Genomic DNA, 16,189 nt, shown 5'->3' with positions numbered 1-16,189 from the left:
AAGAGATAATGATGTAAATAGCCTATAATTGTGAGGGGTATAGGGAAAATAGTATTTTAAGGGGACAAACATGCTTCAATTAAAGCAAGAATATGAAGAGAACTTTATAAAAATGTGTATAGATATAGGGTTTTCTGATGAGAAATATTGTTGACTGATGACAGAGGAAATGTTTGGTATGGGCAAAAATGGAGTTGATGTGGTCATATCTGGGAGATGTACAGAGTATTATGAGGATAAGGATCTATGTGAAAAGTGAATGGTCAGGGAGGCTTAGATTTCTGGTGTGACTGAGTTTAACTGGGGTATTAAATCAAACTTGGATTTTACCTGTTAGTTCTAGGGAAGGATGTGAGCAATCAGTCAAAGTCAAAGTTCAGAAAATTAGCTGGAAGGAAAGGAGTCATGGGCATACATTCCGTCTTTCATTCAGGATTGTGTTTGTTCAATGATTAGTCAAGGGTCTTTTGGAGGGACATGTCTTTAAGGCAACTGAGTCTTGACAACTCAGGAGGGGTTATTTCAACAAGATTACAAGTAGATAACAAACACTTTAGGGGTACTTGGTGTTTTCCACAGTAGCATTATGTCATTGTAATTAAAGAGTGAGTACACATTTTCTTTTTAATAATATGAGCATCATGTTAACTGGATCAATTAGGATATTTCTGGCTGTACGTAGCAGAAATTCTGACGTGCTTTTTAACCAATAAGGGAATTGCTACTTCCAGTTATAATTCCACAGGTAAGATACACTCAAATGTTGGTTGATTCTGTGGGTTAGCAGAACATCAGAAAGCCATATTTTATTTCACACAATTTTAAGATATTTTTTGTGGGTTAACTTTGTAAGAATATTAATTCCTTTTAGAGTCACAAGTTGGCTGCCAGTAGCAACTTGGGAAATGTGTTCCTTTCTTCTTATACAGAAAGAGAATAGCTTTTCTTTGTTTCTATTTGCCAAAAGTCTTGAATGAGCCTTTCTCATTTTTTATATCTGTCAATCATTTGGGTGGAATGAATAATGGAGTTCATCCCAACAATCACTAGAAGCATGGGTTACATATTATTCAGCATATAGTGCCATTTCTGCAAATTATTAGGCAATAAGTAATCTTTATTGAAAGGTTAGTGAATGTTCAGTAGTTAATTTTAATGAACTTAACTAGAGGAATTATTTTACTTATTGCAAATTTTGTACATTCTTTTTTTTTTTTAAACAGAGCTCTTTTAAGTCTTTTAATCAGTAACTAATTTTCAACTTGATCATGTTCTAGGCTCATTTGTCTATATTTTTAGTAATTCTCTGTCAAAATTGCATTGGGGTAAGGAAAGTGATATTACACTTATGCCCAGTGTAGGCAGATACTTCCTATGTTCAGTCTCAGCAAATACTTTTGCTAAAAAGATGCAACTCTGAATGACTGAGCTGGATTGAAATATCTGCTCACTCTCTGGATTATTATCAAACAAATAATAAAAATTAAGATACATATTTTGTGTAATATCTTATGGTTGCCATACATTTACGTTAAAGTCAACATATTGAAAACTCAACTTATCTCTTCAAAATAACTAGATTTTCCTCCAGTATTTCTCAAATCAAATGCATTTGACTAATTCTGATATCCATCCATTTTTTGTCAGACCAAAAAGACATGTCATAATTAACTTATCTTCTTTGTTCATCAAGATCAGTCCATCAAACTCATCCATTGATTCAATAAACACTTGGCCACTATACATAAGTTGTTATATTAGGCAACACAGTATAAGTCTGGCCTTCATGAAAATACAATTTATTTTGGAAGACAAAAGATGAACAAGTATTCTTAAGCGTGAAGTATAATCTATGTTAAGTGAATAGATCTTAAGCATAAAATTCAGTAAGTCTTGCCAAAGGTATACATTCATGTAAACCACACTTGGATCACACTTGTTATGACATTTTTCTTACCCAGGAAAGCCCCTGTATCCTTCTTAGTCAAATTGTCATCCTCACTTTCTGAAGAGACTGCCACTCTTCTAATTTCTATCACAAGGGTTAATGTTTCCTGTTCTTAAACTTTATATAATTGTAATGCTGCAGTATACTTTTATGTCAGTTTTTCTTTTGTTTAGTTTAATGACTGTGGGATTCACTCATGTTTTTGTGCATATCAAATTATTTTTTTGTTGTTGAATAGCATAATATATATGACATAATGAGAATTTGTTTCCTTTTGATGGATATTTGGATTTTTTTAATTAATAAGACTACAGTATTTCTCTGAAAATATTTATATTCATTTATTTTGGCTAAATATCTCTAAAATTATTAAAATCTGCAAAAGGAGTTCTACAATATAGGTAAGCCACTTACATTCCCACCAGTAAAATATGTCCTACATCCTCACTGATATTTGGTGTTGTCAGTCTTTCTTTTCAATTCATTACAGTTGGTTTCAAATGGTACCAAAATGTAGTTTCAGTGTTTATTTTCCTGATACCAGTGACACTGATCACATTTTTAATGTGTTGGCCATTCCTATATCTTCTTTTGTGAGGTGATTTCTTGAGCATTTTGCACATTTTTAGGGGAGTGTTTTTGTTTTCATTTGGGGATGTTAGGACTTGTTTTCTAAATCTAAATTATTTGCCAAATGTTAGATTTTTGGGGGAGATTTGTTACCTCAAAGTTATGTATATATATTGTTAATGAAACTTTTTTAATGAGATAGGCTTGTTGCATCAACACTAAATTTACACTATATGGTTTGGTTCAAATATAACTTTATATGATCTTATGTTTTAAATTAAACATAGAAATGAACAACTAATTGAGGGAATAAATATAAAATTAAGTTAAAATTTAATTCACTAAAATATCTAGACCTACTAACTATATAATAGCTTATTTTATATATATATATATATATATATATATATATATATATATTCAATAAACCACCTTATTGCTAGTGAAAAAATAAACTACTTTTTGAAGATAATTTCTATTTTGTACATCCATAGAAAATGTCTGTTTTCTTACTGTAAACAACTATACTTGTCAGAATTAATCATTTTATGTTTAACTTATAAACACCCTGAAAAATGGATTTCCTATTGCAAGTTCTTGACACATCATTAATTATAATTTTCCTAATAACATAGCTGTAATTTATTTACATGTTAGATTTCAATTGCTTTGGTTGCTATTGTTATCATTTTTACTTTTATAGCAAATCTTGTATTTTAATAAATTTCTGACTTGCAATTTGAAATTGCAAACTTTACGGTTGGCTGATGTGTTCTTACAAATAGATTATACTGTTTAAGCAAATTGCTTAGACCTAGAAAACTGACAAATTTTATTATGATTTCTAGATACAGATCACACAGTAACATATCTAGAAGGGTAAGAGAGTCAACAAAACACTGTTTTTCAAAGAGAAAAGAAGAAAAAAAGAAAGAAAACAAAACAACATCAGAAAAATCTTTTACATATTTTACATTTTTCCTTATAGACCCACCCTTCACAAGTATGAGATTTTCAAACATGAATTTTGTGCTTTATACTTTGCTATAGTGGAGATAACAGTAAGAGAAAAGTCAGAAATCTGGGATATAGCTCTGTCCCTCGTGCTAATAATTGTGTGATATTGAACAATGTACATAAATTGTAAGGGTCTTGATTACTGAGCGGTAAATTGAGGAGGAACGATGAGCTTTGTAATACATAAAGAAGTTAAAATGCTATATAGTTTTGTAATGCATCTCATTATAGGTAAATAAAATGACATTCTTACAAATATTATTGAACTGGCACTCAAAGCATACAGGATTTCAAAGAATGAATATTGCTAGGACAGTGTGGTTAGTTCTATAAACACCAAATACTTTCTATATTACATTTCTACATCACATTACCTAGTAAAACCATTCAAATTTATTTGAACTTCTTTGTATTAGTCATAGGATGAATGGTCCCATTCCATTATTTGAATTACATATATACATATATATGTGTGTGTGTATATATATATATATATATATATATGTGTGTGTGTGTATATTTAAAAACCCTTTACAGATATAACTCTTGGAGGTATTACATAGTGGTAACAATGAAGTGATCTCCCTTTTCACTCTTCTACATATTAGAGATGAGGAATAAGATATCTCTTCTATCATTTGATCTAACTCATAGGTTTTCATTGTTAAATCAGCCACACACAAATCAAAGACCTTACCCAGTAACAAGATTTACTAAGTAATTTCAAGGATACCATAAATTAGAAGCTCAGAAGAAGCAGAAATACATCTATGACATTGAGGGTGGCTCCCCAGGTTCTTGTTACTATGTATGGCATGCACCTCTGGCCCGGATAGATGAGGAGTCTGAGTTAAGTCTGCAGATTTTCTTTTCAATAAGGAGCAGTTAACTTATAAAACATCTCTATTTTTTTTAAAATGATAAATCAGTGGGATGGGTGAGTGCTCGCTCTAGAGAAGGGTTTCTTTTATTTATTTATTTTTGGGCCACACCACATGGCATGTGGGTTCTTAGCTCCCTGACCAGGGATCGAACCCATGCTCCCTGTAGTAGAAGCTTCGAGTCTTAACCACTGGACCACCAGAGAAGTCCCAAAACATCTCTATTTTTAATTCCATGGAGTTGTGTGCTTTGGTGACATTCTCATGCCTCAAAGATCCTAGGCTCTATTAGTTATAGAATACCCTTAGCCAGAACAGATCCTGAGATCATTTCAGAGGTGAAGTCTCTCCCTCCTCTTTATGCAGAGGTCCAGCAGAAAAGGAGACTGAACATGGTTCCCTGCCTTGTTTTCTTGCTTCTAGGAGTGTCTTCTTTTTAAAAAAATTGAATGGACAGCAGGCCAGCTGCATTAACTCATTCCTCCCTGAAAATAAGACTGTAAACTCAACTCATCATTTATCAAGAATAGGCAGGTAAAGACACTGCATATATATATATATATATATATATATATATATATATATATATATACACACACACACACATATATATGTTTATCTGAATTATTTTGCTTTACACCTGGCACTAACACAACGTTGTACATTAACTATAACAAATGGTTTAACAAAAGGGAATATTTCATAAGAAGAGCAAGATTAAACTGAAGTCAGTATATATCTATAAAAAACAAGTTAATCAGAGCAGCGTTAGGAAGAAATGGAACATAGAAGAATAACAGCCAGAGACAAAGTTCTTAACAGCTCTATAGGAGAGAGTACTGAGAGGAAGTTCATCCTATTGAGAAGATTGACCTTAGAGCATCCAAGCCTGAACAAACATGGAAACGTTCAAATGATAAACCTATATTTCCTCTTGTGGTGACTTCTTGTTCCTGCTAAACAAGATGGTATTTTGCTAAATTCATTCTCCTCATGGCTTTCCTACAGAGAAAACTGTTCAGACTTATTTGACTATCTTATACCCTTGACAGTTCAATTTTTCATTGTATAATAAATTAATACAATATCAAGTCTTTTGTGAATTCTCTGTGCATAAATAAACATCTTTAAATCCTTGAGGATCTGGCTGAGAGATGCAACATTGAATTTGATGAAATTGCCAAGGTAATAACATTTTATTGATGCCTTTTCTTAGAAAGACAGCTGGACATGCAGATGACACCTTAACATCACTTCCTTTTATTTTAGTGGATCTTCCTACATTTGTATTATTCACTCATTTCATTGCCCTACTAATAAATTCATTTGATTCATAGATATTAAAATTTTGGAGTTGCTAGATTTCTCAGAGCTACTGTCCATTGTGCACAAGACTGCCCTTTACAAGATTCTTGACAGAAATTAAATATTTTACATTTTACTTGGATACTTTCAGTGATGAGATTCTCGTAATCTCATAAGGGAATTCATTACACTAATTACAAACTCATTTCTTAGAGTCTCCCTTTTATCTCAGAACTTGTAGATTGCTTCAAAATTCCTTCATTCATCCATTTTACACATATTTATAAATACCTTATTCTGTGAAAAGCTACACGGAAATAAAGCTTACACCGAAGTATAATAAGGTGGTGCATATTCCCACCACACACAACATTTAGCATATAAGAATGTTATGGCATTGCAGTAGGCTGTACTGATCACTAAAAAAGTGCATGGGAGGAGCATCTAACAGAGTTTGGAGGCATAGAGAAAGTCTAATAGAAGAGGTGATTAATTCGGTAAGAATTTTAAAAAGCTCAATATGTTCTCATTCTGGCTGTTGGCTTTAAATAGCATCAATTTATTTCCAAAATTTATGTCTCCAGACCAGACTTCTTCCCTCAACTTCATCTATTAGTTGCAAAGACAGCTTCATTTAGATATCTAATAGATGCCTTAAACTTAGCTTGCACAAAACTGAGCTCATGATATTCTACGCACATGATTCTCCTACAATTTCAGAAATGACAACTCCTTTCTTAGGGGAGCTAAGGCTGAAGACCTAAGATTATATTTTGTGATTCTCTTTTACTCACAAATTCCTCCACAGATAATCTGTAAATAAATTTGGTTGGTTCTACCTTCAAAATATTTTTGAATTTGGTCCCTTTACACCAACTGCATTAACTAAATTCTTCATGTGGCAAAATTCCAAGGAGCACCATTCACACTATATTCTGTGTGTTGGGTTCAGAACCATAACCTCGATATAAGATAATATATTTTTCCACTATTACTGCAATACCTCATAACTGGTCTCTGGCTTTATTTACCCTGCTACAGACTATCCTTGAAACCAAAATAAGATTGATTCTTTAAAAATATCATATACATGACATCACTTTTATAACAAATATCTACCAATGTTTTCTTGTTTCAATCAAAAAAATGTCTAAATCTTTATCATAAGTGACAAAGCTCTATGTAATTTTTTCAACACTTTCTTCCTAAATTCATTTACTATTTATTTTTCCTCATTTGCTATTCTTCAGCTACAATGTTCTCTTAATAGTTCTGAAAAGACTTCGCAGACTTTACACTTATTGTCTCCTCTATTTTTCTCTTTCCCCTGATAAATCCAGGACTCACTGCCTCATTTCCTTCCAGTCTTCAAAGACCATGTTCTCAATGAGACTTTCCCTGGCTATGCTGTCTAAAGTTTTGTGCGTGAACAATTCTCCTTTCCTTGATTTATTTATTTTTCTTCTTAGGTAATATCTCTATCTAGCATGATATTTATACTTCTAATCTTGATCATGTTCTATCTGCCTCACTAAAATGTAATCTTAGAGCAGTAATTTTTGCCTCAATTTTCACTCCTGTAGTCCAAATGGCTGTATCAATTCCTAACACACAGTATACATTCAATAAATATTTATTGAATTAAATAATGAATATGTTTGAGGAATAAAAAATTTAAAGGTAATAGAGCAAAGTATGTTGAGAAAGATACAAGTAATTGTTGTTTTTTAGTATAACAACATCATTGAGATATAATTCACTTACTGTACAATTCACCTAAAGTTGTAACATTCAGTAGATTTAGTATATTCACAGGCTTGTGCAGCCATCACCATAATCAATTTTAGAAGCATTTCATCACCCCAAAAAGAAAATGTGTACCTATTAGCAAGCACTTCCCACTTCTCCCTAATCACTGTCCCACTTCATCCCCAACTTCGGCTGTAGGAAATCACTAATCTACCTTCTCTCTCTGTAAATATGCTTAATCTGGGCATTTGATGTAAGTGAAATCATTCAATACATGGTCTTTTGTGACTCATTTCTTTCACTTAGCATAGTATTTCCAAAATTAGTCTATGTTACAGCATATAAGAATGCTTCATTTTTTAATTGACAAATCATATTTCATTGTATGGATATACCATATTGCATCAGTTGATGGACATTCGGTTGCAATATGTCCAGTTGAAGGACATTTCACTTTTGGTTATTATAAACAATGCTGTAATGAATATACATGAACACGTTTTTGTATAGACATATGTTTTTATTTATCTTAGGTACTTACCTAGAAGTGCAATTACTGGATCATATGGTGATAACACCATGTGCAACATGCTGAGAAGCTGCTGGACTGTTTTCCAAAATGAGTGCATAATTTTATATTTCTACTAGCAATGTATAAGCATTCTAGTTTCTCCACATCTTTGGCAACACTTGACATTATCTGACTTTTCAATTATAGTCATCCTAGTGGGTGTGAGTTTTATCACATTGTGTTTTTGATCTGCATTTCTCTTATGGGTGATTATATTGAACACTTTTCATAGTTTTTATAGTTTTTCTTTCACATTTAGACCCATTTTGAGTTAGCTTTTCTGTATGATGTAATTGTCCAACATCATTCTTTTGCATGTAGGTATCCAGTTTTCCTAGAACCATTTGTTGAAAGACCATTCTTTTGCTCCATTAAATTTCCTTGATACAATCTCTTCAAAAATCAAATCACTCTTAATGTGGATGTTTGTTTCTGGACTCTCAGTTTTATTCCATTGACCTACACATCTTTTGTTTTTCCAGTACAACTCTGACTTGATTACTGTATATTTGTAGTAAGTTTTTACTTATTTTTTTTAACTGAATGAAAGACTCTTTAAATTCTATATTGGTGGTCAATATATCATATACTCTCTGATATGATGTGCTGAGAAAGGCACAACATCACTTCTGAACTTAATCATGAAGAAATCAGAGAATTCAAATTGAGGGAGAGTCTATAAATGAATTGACCAGTACTCTTCAAAATATCAAGGCTATGAACAGCAAAGAAAAGCTAAGGATCTTAAAATAGATTAATAAGACTGCTAATTTTAATATAGGATATTTGATATGGTCCAGGCCCAGAAAATGGATATTGGTGGGACAAATATATTTTGAACAAGTCCAATAAATTAGTTAATATGTTGTACCAATGATAATTTTTTAATTTTGATAATTTTATGTGTTTATGCAAAATATAATCACTTAGGGAAGCCAAGTGAAGGATATATGGGAAATAAATATTTTTATTTATATTTGCAACATTTATATAAATGTGAAATTATTTCAAGTGAAAAGTTAAAATATAAAAATAAAATCTAAGCTTGAATAAACATTTGGTCATGGTTTTATTCTTTCATATATTCTAATTTTCCATTAAATCTATTTGCAAGAAATGATTCTTAAAGGATTTACCATCTTATTAAAAAGATGGTGTGATAAACAGAATGATAGTCCTCAAAGATTGCTACCTCTTAATCCCTGAAATATATGAATATGTTACCTTACATGGAAAAAGAGACTTTGCAGGTCAGATTAAAGGGATATAAAGACCATAAAATAGGGATATTTTCCTGAATTACCTGGATGGATCCAATGTAATTATAAGAACTCTTAAAGGAGGGAAGCAGGAAATCAGAGTCTTAAAAAAAAAAATGTGACATGGAAAAAGAGGTCAGGGAGAGAGAGAAAAAAAATTGAACACTCTACACTGCCAGCTTTGAAGTTGGAGAAAGAGTCCATGAACCAAGGAACATGGGTGGCCTCTAGAAGCTGGGAAAGGCAAGAAAATGCATTCTTCCCTAGAGAATTCCAAAGGAACTCAGCCTTTGCTAACATCTTGATTTTAGAACTTCCTACCTCCAGATCTATAAGATAATAAATGTGTGTTGTTTTAAGCCACTAATTTTGTGGCGATTTACTACAACAGCAATAGAAATCTTATACAGATAACAATAGACTCAATAGTGCTAAAGCTCTTCACACCACTTTTAACTACTTTTCTTAGAATCCATGTCAAATAATTTCTGTTCCCACTGTTTTTGTGTGCCTAATTTAGTCAGATTCCTGCTGAAGAAGATGTAGGAAAAACCTTTGTGCTCATCTTCTTATCTGAGAGTTTATCCAGTTTAGATCAACATGATAATTACTGTTGAAGTCTCAGAGAGAGCATCCAATCTAGAGCATTCGACCATTTAGGGGGTAAAGATGAAGCAAAACAACTGTTTTATTTTTAACTAAATGAGTCCAGATTGGAAAATAAGATTTTAATTCTATTGGTCTATGGGCTTTCTAACTAAATCACAGAGTTAGGCAATTAGGTGTTTGCATCAACCTATCACATCAAAGAATAGATATACCTTGTGATCTTGCTGAGCAGATGCATTCCCCCCCGCGCAAAAAAAAAAAAAAAAAACGAGTAGAGGGAGCCAAACATGCACTTATTCTTCATTATGTATCAATAATAGAAAGGACAAAATAAAGGTCCAGAAGCATAACAATTTTGCTTTTTGTGAAGTAGACACATCAAAGTTGAGGAAGAAGTATTCCCAAAATCCCCATCATTGTTGTCATCATTTTCACCATCATCATCATCATCATCATAATTAAATAACAACATAAACAGCAGCAATAATGTAATACTCAGGCAAGAAAACAAACGCAATTTTATATAATATTTATATTCCTGTATATTTTGAATATAACTAGATCAGAAAATTGATCATATTTCTGGACTTGATTACTACATTCCTAGTAACTCTGTATTCTGTATATATCAGTGACTACAACTTTGCATATTAGCACTATCTAAAAGTTTTTATTAACATGCTCCCATTCATAAAAAAAAAAAATAAAAAATTTTATTGGCATGCCCCCAAATACACACACACACACACACACACACACACACACACACACACACACACATTAATTTATAAATTACACATACACTACTATGTTAGTGTATGTGTAATAAATATCAATGTTGCTTAATTCTTCCTGATTGTCATAAGAAAATGAGTATAAACACATACAATCTTCAACATAAAGACCTTCTTATGTACCAATCAGGGATCCTAACAATCCATGTAAAAGGATTCTAGCAATCCATCTATATTATGTTTCTTGACTTAGAAACCCTTCCACTTTGCCAGGAGACATTCTGTGTGTTCTCGGTATGTGTCAGTTGTATCTTTCAAACAGGAACCTTAGAAAGCAACCATAGTATTTCTGAAAAGCAAGCCTTTATAGAAGACAGAGAAAGCCTGGAAAGAAAACAAGTAAACCCCTTTTCTGTGTTTTGTGACTAAACAGATAAAAAAGTAAACAAATTAATAAATAAACACACAAACAGATTGTTTTGCCTGCCACAAAGAGGGAGCCAAAATGAAATTATGTTCTCATACCATAAGCTCTCTAAAATGAGTGTTACTTTAAAAAAATAAAGATTTCATGGTTTCTTCTCTATCCCTAGGATTCAGAGTACAGTTCAATACTCATAGGCTGGATTATGAACTGATCCTTACAACGATCACAACTGCTACTGATGAAATTTTGTATTTTTCTTTGAATCTACTTCTTTCACATGTTAGATTTCTCTTTAAACTGAATTACATTTTATTTTGCAGTAAATCTAGATAGTTGCTGTTATAGTCAAATATATGACTATCCTTTCTAAGTGTTTAGTTAAATAAGTGTTTAATTGAATATACTGTTTCCTGTTTTCATTATCTTTTTTTCCATTTTATCTTCACTTATTCATCATATTTTATTGAACTTTAGATTATTAATCATATACTTTCTAATAGTGCAGGGAAAATCATAGTTTAGGAAGGCAAACAAGCAAGTGATCAAATAATTTCAATTGAGTATGATCTGTGCTTAAATAGAAAAAATATATAGGGTTCAGGGTTGTCACAAAGCAAGGAATAACTAACTTCTTAATTTCATCTGGCAAGCTGAGGAAAGATTTTACAGTACAGGAGTTGCTTAAGTTGGATCTTGAAGAATGAGTAAGAGTGTAGCACATGAAGTTGGAGTTTCAAGTAACAGGAACAAATAGCATAGTATTGGGGCATAATATACCATGATGCCACACTTATGGCTATGCTTAAACACAGAATGATAAAGTAGAAGTCCCAGAAGAATGAAATAGGAGAGTGAGGAACTCGATTTTTATATATCAAAGTGTATAATTCTATGTAGATCATGAAGGAGAAGTTTTTGGAGCCAAATTCAAATTACTTAAGCAAAGAAACTCTCCTATGTTATGGGCATTGAGCACCAACACCACAATATCAAGACGTTAGGGCAAGGTGCCCTTTCTCTACTTACAAAATGGTTCAGGTTTAAAAGGAAAACAGTTGTTCTGATGCCTAAGTAAATCAACCTTAGATATGTTTGTTGGTTAGTTAAGGTGGGGTGACGGGTTGGGATAATACATGTTTATTGACACAGTTTACAAGAAAAGATACAAGGTTATATACCCTGGGGCTCCTGATAGACAGGCTGTGATAGAGATTTTATATTACATATTGTTAATTTAGCTAGACTTATCATCTTTTCAAGCTTGTAACCTCCACCCCTTCCTCCTTTCTGCGGTGTACATAATAAAGCCTGCTAAGATGACTTCTGATACCTTCCATTTCCTCTGATTGCCTTTGAGACCAATACTTTGACCATCCTGTTTAACTCACAAATTATAAATTGCCACCCCTCCCAACAGAGCTGGCTGACTTCCCACCAAATTATTCACTTCTTCAGAGGAATTGGAATAAGAAACGCATTCACTTACTGACCATGGGAATATCTTCATTCAAAAGAAAAACTACCTCAGGAAGATATGAATTTTCTCAAAATGCCTCAACAGGACTCAGTTGAATCAAATTTCTCAGAGAAAGTATTATATATCACAGTATCACAGCAATCTGTGACTAGTGACGAATTTTCTGATGTGTAACAGGTAAATTATTTTTATGTTATTTAAAATACCAACTCAGTCAGAAATTTTAAAAATTTGGATAAGATTCAAAGTTTTCCCCAGAATAATGTGGTATTGTTACTTGCAACTTCATATATTTTATTGAGTAAGAGAGAAAGAGAAGTGGATAGGATTTCCAAAAGCATCTTGGGAATTGTTTAGCCTGCATACGTGGGTTATGTATCAACAAGTGGACAACAGTTAATGTATGATGTCAGGAGGAAAAAAAGATTATAAGTTCTAATGTAAAGTATAAAAGAAATGACCATAATATAAATTAAATACAACTTTTAAAAAGCATTTGCTTTTGAGCAAGCTTATATTTTATAGGGTCTCTGGAAACCAAATTAAGCTATAAATAGTATTCCTACAATACTCTACAAATTAAGTTTTGAATGAGGTATTTAGCCTTATTCTTATAAATGTTGAAGCTTGTATACACACTTAAAACAATGAGTATTTTGTCTGATGACACACAATTAGTTCTGTTTTTATTGCCAATTTTGACATTTAATAATAATGCTATGATTTTACAATGCAAAGGATGTACATATTCATATTCACTCTTGTAAGAGACTAGTTTTATTTTTTAATTTTTAAAGGATTACTATAATAAGTAGAATTTTTAAAATAAAATACTACATTAAGAAATCATATAACCGAAAATGAAGTAGAAGCAGAAATCCTAATCAAATAAACACAAAGACTTAATTTCCTTTTCTCAGAAGTGTTCAAATTAGATTCTTATCTCAATCTGTTGAGTTCTTTCTCTCATAATTCCTTCATCTGGTCACTAGGATCCAATCAAAATTAACTATAAAGTAGTCCTCACATTTACACTGTTTCTCATTCTTTCTTAATAAGTTTACTAATTATTTCAGCAATCACTATGTTCCATATATTTTACTAAGTGCCTTCCATTTATTACCTCACTTAATTATCATAAAATTCTGTGAGGCAGATGCTAATAAAATTTAGTCTACACACAAAAAGAGTGAAGGAAAGTTAAATATTCAACCAAATACCTACTATACTGTTCAAATAATTCTACTTTCCCTTGTTATGGAACTTTCTTTAAAACTTTTTTTTTTTCTCATGCTATTCCACCTATTCCACCTAGAAATTTCTATACATGCTATTCCACCTAGAAATTTCTATACATAAGTATTCACCTATAAATACTGTATCTGTTCTTCAAAGCTCAGTCTTAAATAAGAGTCTTCCCTCTTATTTTCTACCTCCAACTCATATTACATTTCATATTATTTTGAACTATAGCACTTTGCATATGTGTTCTGTATCTAGCATATACTTTCACTGGTTTCTATGTTTTCCTGTATCTTCCAGTGTAACTTTAAGCTACTTGAAAGCAGAGGGTCCTCAGTGATTTTCATGTCTCCACCTTTACTGATTTTGGCACAGAAAGTGTCCAGTAAGACTTAGAGTTTCTCTTACAATTGAGCATTTCCTAATGTCTCATGGGGACTTAGTGAGGAGTCGGAACTGTTACAGTTGAGCCCATCATATGGCCCTGCCTCTCACATGATTCTTCCTCTCTAAATCCCCAGGAGACTTTTGAAAGCAATAAATGAACATTTAAATATCAAATTTAATTGAAAACATTGCCTTTCAGATATTAAAACTTTCTTCAGTTTTCAAGGGATTGGTTTGCCATAAAATTTTAGTTGTTTTTTTTTTTTTCCCTTACACAATTCTGAAAAATAGAGGATAGAAGGAAAGGGGAAGAATGATGGAATAAAGAGAAGAAAGGAAGAAAAATAAGATGGAAAATAGAAAAGGAAAGGAAGGAAGAAAGGAAAAAAACAATTTCTCTGTTGTAAATGCATTAGTACTAGAAGAGTTTATGACCCTTCAGACATTCAACCTTGCTAAATTAATTGTTTTCATGACTGCGATCCTCCAAACAGTTTAAAATGATAACTTAGAATTACTGACATCTGGAGGACTCAACAATAGCTCTAATTCACATAAAGTCATGACATATCAAGGCTTTGGATACATTTTAGGAGAATGAGCTTATTTGTATTTTCATAAAAACATGTTATTTTTTTCTTACAGTATCAAGAGGATAATCACAAAATTTTCTCTGGAAATTGTAATTAATAGACAAAATGGATAGGAGAGATGCCTTAATCTGAATGTTTTATACCTTTACCTCCCCAAGGTGAATATTTCAACTTTTTGCCTTGACCAAGAGTCATCTAATAATTAACCTAAAGGAAAAAAAAAGATTAGCACTCCTAGATTAAAAAAGCAAAAATTAATATGTACCATCTGATCCTTTGTCAGTAAATTAGCATAAGCATTAGAATCTCCAAAGGTCTTATAAAAAAAGAAGTCAAAAGACAACCCCTACAATACTTGGCAAAAATTATACCGATGGGAGTCCTTTGTTTAAGCTTTGAGTCAATAGCTTCTAAACATAGTGTTGACTTACAAATTTGAATCTTTCAGGGAAAGAGGAGTTGTTTCATTTGTACAGAGTTTCAGATTTGCAAAAAAAAAAAAAAAAAATTCTGGAGATCTGTTTCACAGCAATGTGACTATACTTAGCATAAATGAACTGTATACATAAAAATAATTACTATGGTAAACTTTATTTTATGGGTCTTTTTGTCACAATTTTTTCTCCAAAAGCCTGAATTGGTGTCCTATGTATTTGATCAGGAGATTAAAAAATTGAGTGAGGCTCTGCTTGTCTTCATATAGCTTGAAATTTATAGAGGTTATAGGACAATGCCTAACTAACAAATTACACTAAATAACCCAAGTGTGCCTCAGATAAAATGCTTTACAAAATTTAAAGAGAGAAAAATCTTATCCTGGTGAACAAAACATAAGTAAGGGTGTTTCCCTTCATTTGAAAACAGGGAAATGTTTTCGAGGAAATTCTTAGCTATAAATCAATGAAGTTTCTGATGCAAAGTTATGTAGGGTAATAAGGTGGTGAAACCCAATCCCCTTGATAGGTTGTAGTTAACTCCTCTAGTTCTAACTAAACCTTGCCACTTTCATTTAAATAAAATAATCCACTAACTGGGCTCCTCATTTCTTGGACTATTTCAGAGTGGGAGATACTTAAACATAGTCTACATGATCCCAAGTGCTTCTAAAGTTTCTGGCTCCAGTCAACAAACGTAATTTTAATACAATTCTGGACTTACAAAGAATTTTTTAAAAAAAGAATGAGAAACTGAAAACAGATTAGGTGGATGTAAGTGGTAAGAATACTCAGAAACCTGTGTTGTCTTGGCTAAAAATGTGAGCATGTGATCTTGATACTAAGTCTTGAGGCACAAAAAAATTAGAGGACTTGAACCTGAAATTCTCACATTCAGTCAAGGACCCATTTTTTTCTATTTTTAAAATTTTTTTGGAGGGGAGCATAACCCTAGATTAACATCACTCCCTGGGGAAGACAAGGCA

Source organism: Phocoena phocoena, chromosome 8, assembly GCF_963924675.1.
Source record: "Phocoena phocoena chromosome 8, mPhoPho1.1, whole genome shotgun sequence".
Classification (NCBI taxonomy): domain Eukaryota; kingdom Metazoa; phylum Chordata; class Mammalia; order Artiodactyla; family Phocoenidae; genus Phocoena; species Phocoena phocoena.
This window is presented reverse-complemented; position numbering follows the sequence as displayed.